Source organism: Etheostoma spectabile, unplaced genomic scaffold, assembly GCF_008692095.1.
Source record: "Etheostoma spectabile isolate EspeVRDwgs_2016 unplaced genomic scaffold, UIUC_Espe_1.0 scaffold00002619, whole genome shotgun sequence".
NCBI lineage: Eukaryota > Metazoa > Chordata > Actinopteri > Perciformes > Percidae > Etheostoma > Etheostoma spectabile.
The window spans coordinates 19,758-26,825 of record NW_022602926.1 but is presented as its reverse complement, the minus strand read 5'-3'; the positions used below and the strand labels follow the sequence as shown (position 1 = coordinate 26,825).

The following is a 7,068-nucleotide window of genomic DNA, read 5'->3' as shown; positions in this document are numbered from 1 at the left end:
ATGCCAAGTCTCCCTTTAGTTCTATTATATTCTTGATTATATGATAGATAAATCTGAAAACTATGTGACTAACTACTACTCCCTAACAATATTCGATTCTATGCCCTAACTAGTGTATCAAAATAAGTCCCCAGCTGTCTAAAACTATTACAGCAAAACCCAGAGAGACAAGGTAAAGAGAGCTCCAGCCGGCCGGGCCAGAACTCTCCCCAACCGGATCGGGCTGTATGCCAAGTCTCCCTTTAGTTCTATTATATTCTTGATTATGATAGATAAATCTGAAAACTATGTGACTACTACTACTCCCTAACAATATTTGATTCTATGCCCTAACTAGTGTATCAAAATAAGTCCCCAGCTGTCTAAAACTATTACAACAAAACCAAGAGAGAAGAGGTAAAGAGAGCTCCAGCCCGGCGGGCCAGAACTCTCCCCAACCGGATCGGGCTGTATGCCAAGTCTCCCTTTAGTTATATTATATGATAGATAAATCTGAAAACAATGTGACTAACTACTACTCCCTAACAATATTCGATTCTATGCCCTAACTATAAGCTTTATCAAAAAGGAAAGTCTTAAGCCTACTCTTAAATGTGGAGACGGTGTCTGCCTCCCGGACCCAAACTGGTGATCCGCCCATTACCTTAATTTTAAGCGTTGTACCTTTCCTTTGCCGAGTGAGTTTGGGAATTGTTACAATTAGATGCTTTTCTTGTTATATTTGATCATATCTTAATATATTAAATGGCAATAAGATGCTTTTCTTGTTATATTTGATCATTAAGTTGTGTGAATGCTGATAATTAATATCAAATCTGCAGCATTGTATAGGTCCAAAATCTGAATGTGGAACGTGCCTGTATCCTAGTTGCTAAAATTGACAAATTAGTGAAGGATATTGTTGAGTGAAAATTTGTAAAATATAGTTTAAGTTTGAAAACGTAGTAATTGCTAAAAATAGGTACGAAGATGTAGTGCTTACAGGAGGATATTACTTGCACGCGGGATATTTCTCCATGAAGTGAGCATGAAGGGCACCGCTAAATTGAAAAATTAGTAGTGGGAAGAGAAGTAGTTAATTAACCAGACGAAAGGTAATGTATTTAAAAAGAAATACATGAAGGTGTAGCGTTGTGATATAGACTTATATATAGACGTGAACAGTAGTTTCAAAATTGGGCCATAGAAACAAAGGTAGTCTGAAAAATAAATAAAAATAACAAAAAAAAGATAATAGTATGGCGGAGGCTAAGACGGAGGAGGAGGGTCGGTTAGAATCAGGACCGTATAAACCGTGGTAACGTTGAAACACGGCCGTGAGCACTCCAAAAGACCAGGATGTGCGCATAAAACGAGCACAGGACATTTAGATCCTTTAGTACAAAAAGACCCAACAAATACTGAGAAGCCGTGGTTCTGTCCACTGTGGGACGGAATGCATAAATTACAGGATAATATAACAAAATTAGAGGACAACGCCAAAATCGTGGGTCTCATATTACGTGCCAAATTGAGAAATAAAATAATGAAGGTAGAAGATAAACATGCTGTTCTCCACGGTCTTTTAACATCAATTGTCTCAATGATAATTATATTACATGTGTTGAATAATGTTATCATTGACTCACATAGCTCTAAAGAGGAGATAGCTAAAAACAAGAAAAGATGACGTGAACATTAATGTTTCATTAATATTTTTACTGTTTGTTGTTCAATATTGGTTGTTAAATTTAAAAAAAAAACAGTATGATGGACATGAAAAGGATGACTTTCTAATTACCTTTCAATACCAAGAGGACTTGGACATTTTTTTCAAATATTGTGTTGATGAACAAACTTTAAAAATAAATGCCATGTTCCTTGAGAGGAAATGGGACCCAGACCAGTATGATTGTTATAGTTCTTGTCATTATTCTGATAACACCCATGCTCTCTACAAGAAGGGCCAGAGTCGCCTCCATCTGCTGAGGAGACTCAGGTCCTTCGGAGGGTGCAGGACTCTCCTCAGGACTTTCTATGACTCTGTGGCGGCCTCTGCCATCCTTTATGCTGTGGTCTGCTGAAGGGGGGGCAGCTCGGACCGGGACAGGAGCAGACTCAATAGACTGATCAGGAGAGCGAGCTCTGTCCTGGACTGTCCTCTGGACCCCATAGAGACAGTAGGGGAGAGGAGGATGTTAGCCAAGCTGACATCCATCATGGACAACACCTCTCACCCCCTACATGACACTGTGGGGTCCCTGAGCAGCTCCTTCAGCAGCAGACTGATACACCCCCCCCGTGTGAGAAGGAGAGGTACCGCAGTTCTCTGTCAGACTCTACAACACCTGCACTACCTGATAATGTTGTAGTTTCTCTTCCTGTTTTTTTCATTTACTACTCACACTCTCTGTATATCTTTATTATCTGTATTTGTATTTTTTCATGACAATTACTCACTTTTTCAATATTATTTATGGTCACAGGTAAATATAATTTATATTATGGCTACCTACTTTTGCTTTAATACTTCAATTACATATTCAATTTAATTTTGTTTTGCTGCTGTAACAAGGAAATTTCCTCACTGTGGGATAAATAAAGTATCTAATCTAATTATTGTTGTTGTTATTATGGTTGTATATTTATGTTATTAAACTTATTTTCAGAATTATTGTTGTTATTATGTATATATTTATAGTATATATATATAAATATACACATATTATTATATATTATATTATATATTATATTATTAATATACATTATATAATATATATGATATATATTATAGTCTCATGATCGTTTAATTTTGATAACATTAAGAAAGTATCAGGTTACAATTGATTATGATAAATACACATTCAAATATTCTACTTTATCATTTAATGCATTAGTGAGGTATTTAATGTTTTGTGAAATGTGTCAATATTGTATTTCATAATTAGTAAAACCAAAGATTAAGTTCATTATGCTTAAATCGCTGCATTTCGCCACATCCATTAAGGTTTCTTGTCCCTCTTTGGACACCGTATTAAACTAGTTGGGTAGTGGGCGGTTGGAGACTGGGCGGGGTCACACGTTTAACCCCGCCCACATTGAGGTCTGCGGGTCTGCAGTCAGGGGTACATGCTGCATTCAGGTCGCAGTCTCCACTGGAGGCGTGGGTTCAAATCCCACTTCTGACTACAATTGTTTTCACTTGGAACTAATGTGTGAGATTGATGTTTTTTTACACAGAAAGGTTTGGACACAGTGCATGTGTTGTCAACAGATGTAAAGTTACTGACTGTGATTTAACCGAGGTATTCAGTGAAATTTATCTTTTGTTTTTTAAACTTTGGGTTGTGTACAAAACAGGAGAAAAGGGTTCTTTGTTGCATCCAGGTTGTTATGTATAACAGATGAAAAGCGCAAATTGACATCATTCCATCCAATACGGGCCAGACGAGGTTGACAGATAGATTTTAAAATCCACACAGATAAACAGTCATCGTAGCTGTTTATCGGGATTTCCGTAAAATTTAACGAGATTAAACTGGGCCGTATAGTGGCGATTATACGAAAAGAGAGAAGTACTTCCACTCGTTGTTACCTGTCGTTGCTATGGGTAACAAGAGTTCAGTACAGTACAGTCACACTTTTCCTTAGGGGCCCGTAGTGGATGAAATGGTAAAACATTTGGCCCTAGATGCATAGACTGCCTGCCATGTTGAGCGACAAAATGTGGGTGTCCTGAAAAAAGGTTCTTTAACTCTATCTCCCCCACCTCTTTTTTTGTTACTTGTTATGTCTCAGCAAGAAGTATTATGCTTTTGGGTCGTCTGTCCAACTCTACATCAGAATCAGAAATTCTTTATTGATCCCTGAAGGGTAAATCTGGATAAGGGGGCTCCTTCGAGCCGGATTTGAACCAGCAACCTAAGGATTTCAGCTTTACGCCTCTACAGTCCTCCGCTCTATCAATTGAGCTATCGAAGGGAGCTAGCCTTGCACACGCAATTCCAATCAATCAATATGGAGATTATCACAATTATTTGTTGATTTTCTACTCCAAAGTGCAAGAAAGGAAGGTTTCACCTCAGGTTAACAAGGAATAATCTCAGCAAGGTGATTGATGGATGATTCTAGTTACTTCATCAAGTTCAGCCACTCGGCCACACTACCTACACGAATGAGCTCTCCACATTATGACATACACAGGGACCATAACTAACGATATGCTTGTTAATGTCATTGGAAAAAAAACCATCTCAAAGAAAAAGCCAATACTTAATTAAAAAATGTTATCACACTTTGTCATTTTTCTCTGGCATTGATTTTAGAATATTGTAACCAACATTAAGTAAGTAGGTTTAGGTCTGTGTGAACATGGGCTGAACATCTACCTGGACTGAATTTGTGAATATATAAATCTCATAATCTGAAGGTTGTTAGTTCAACCCTCACATGGGGTGGGTGTTTTGAAAACAAACAAAAACTGAAAATACACTGACTTTCAGGTGGTGGTCAGATGTGCCTTCATGAACAATATTGTATTATCTCATTGGTAATGGAGGCCACCAGTCTCAATGTATCTCTTAGCATTTATTTTCAGTCTTAATGCCCAGATGTGTTACAAGATTTGCAGTGAACGTTGTATTGTCCAGCAGAAATTTAACAGGTGTGTTACTTTTAGACTATGATTTATACCATAGCAGTGCAATCATTTTGCCCAGGTTTGATTTCCAGCCACCACAGTTGCATTTACAGGTTTTGAAGCCATATAAAACATCAACATTACATGTTTTAACCAGGTTTCTTCTTTTATTCAGTGATATTTCAATTTCCTTGCGGGAGTCATCCCAAAAGGATTAATAAAGATAAGTCTAAGTCTATCTCAGAAAAAAGACCCAAAAATCTGAAAATCTTCAGTGGATGTAGCTCAGTGGTAGAGCTCATGCTTTACATGTATGAGGACCTGGCATCTCCAGTAGGTATTATGGTAGAGTCTTTAAAAGAGCTGCAGAAGATATTACCTCCTGTGGTAATCTGACTGGTAGGGTTATAGAACGTAGTGGTAGACTAAGACTTCCTGTGAAGTATGCTCTCCCTTTTATACCTCAGATTATCAGACAGCACAACAAGCGATTAAAATAGACATGTTTTACAGTTTCTATTTTACTGTAGTTATGTAACATAGTGTAGTATATTTATTGTATTATGCTCCAGTTTTTATGGGTGTTACGGCGAGTATGAGCACTGTAGTTTCTATTTTTATGGATGAAATAAACTTAACATGCCATTACGTTTACTCTTCAGCAGGTGGAGACATTTCTCTTCAGACACTTGCAGCAACAGATGCTTTGTTAAACGTTAACAGACTAGAAATAGACTTAATGCAAAGCATAGCAAATAGCAGAGGATGGTTTCGATCCATTGACCTCTGGGTTATGGGCCCAGCACGCTTCCGCTGAATTAATCTTTGCGGTCATTGGTATGCAGGTCACTTGATGTAATACAAGCAAATACATGAGGCCCCACCCAACAATTTTGTGATACGTGGCGTTCAACTGTATGTCAATGATCAAGCTTGTTGCTGTGACCAGGAAACCACCAGCAAAATGACTGATACAGCATCAGTTCCGAACTATTCTTGGATGCCAAATATATGAATTTGAAGTCAGAATCCAATTGACATGTAAGAACAATACAATGCACGTCCAGCTTCTGAATTTCCGCATGAGTCAGCTTCCCCAATTTCTGAGTAACAGGAAAATAGCCTGATAAGCAGACATGTGCAGCTCAACCTCAAAAAGCCATAAAGCAAATGCTTGTGGCTTAAAGTTCGAGCTCCTAAAACATTAGGTAGGCGTAGTCTCTGTGGCGCAATAGGTCAGCGCAGTCGGCTGTTAACCGAAAGGATGGTGGTTCAAGTCCACCCAGGGACGTTTGTTGCTTAAATAACCTGGAGTGAGCCAACTCTGGGATTTATCCTTCTGCAGAAGACCATAGAGCAGCCCAAAGATAACACAAGGCCTTATGTCTATCAGAAGGTACAGTTCTGCAAACCATGTACATATTAATCTTCATGGTCATCAAAGATGGGAATTAATGAATTACAAATACTTTGTTAATGAAGTAACAAAGTACAAACACTTCATTGCTGTACTCAAGTTAATTTTTCAGATATTTTTACTTACTTGTACTCCTTACATTTTAACACGAATATCGGTATTTTCTACTGCTTACATTTCATAAAATTGGCTCGTTACTTTAGTTATGTACTAAAGGTCGTATATCAGGAGTGATCGTGAGTCCATGTCAGAGAATAGCGCGGACACGCGCCTTACACTGCGAGCGGGCACGCACGCCACACGAGAAAAAAGTGAGAGAAAAGAAAAAGAGACTAGCTGTCTGGAGGATAATCAGCTGAGATTGTGTGCGTCCTTGAGAACTGTAAGTCATATAACTGATGTTGTCAGTTCATTTAAGCCTAAGTTTATGAACATTTGTGCAAACAGGTATAGCACTTCTTTTCAGGTTGTCGTGGCCGAGTGGTTAAGGCGATGGACTAGAAATCCATTGGGGTGTCCCCGCGCAGGTTCAAATCCTGCCGACAACGAAAGGCGTTCTAAGTCTAAGTTTAACTCAAAAACGAAAAAAAAATCTTCAGGGGATGTAGCTATTGGCTTTTTCCATGCGAAGGTTTTTTCCAATATTATTAACGAGTAAATCGTTAGTTACTGTCCGTGTGTTTGTCATGATGTGGAAAGCTGATGCTTGCAGGTAGTGTGGCCGAGTGGTCTAAGGTGCTGGTTTAAGGCTCCAGTCTCTCTGGAGGCATGGGTTCACATCCCATCACTGCCATCTGCATGAATTACATAGCTGGAAGCTGACCAACGCGATGTCTTACAGTTGTGTCATTTGGGCTGAAGGGTTAGTGAGGTAGCTACAATTATCCATCAATCACCTTGCTGAGATTGTTCCTTTTTAACCTGAGGTTCAACGATTGGTGAAACCTTCCTTTTCAGCACTTTGGAGTAGAAAATCAACAAATAATTGTGATAATCTCCATATTGATCAAACTAATCATGATCATCATCTTGC

The 7,068-nt window shown here is 38.6% G+C and overlaps 2 non-coding genes across 2 annotated transcripts; both read left to right on the top strand.

The window, feature by feature from the left end:
- The first annotated feature begins 5,835 nt into the window (after positions 1-5,835).
- trnan-guu (transfer RNA asparagine (anticodon GUU)) lies at positions 5,836-5,909 on the top strand. The gene has a single exon. It is a non-coding gene; the product is annotated as a tRNA-Asn (tRNA).
- A 592-nt stretch (positions 5,910-6,501) lies between these two features.
- trnas-aga (transfer RNA serine (anticodon AGA)) lies at positions 6,502-6,583 on the top strand. Its single transcript has one exon. It is a non-coding gene; the product is annotated as a tRNA-Ser (tRNA).
- The last annotated feature ends 485 nt before the right edge of the window (positions 6,584-7,068 follow it).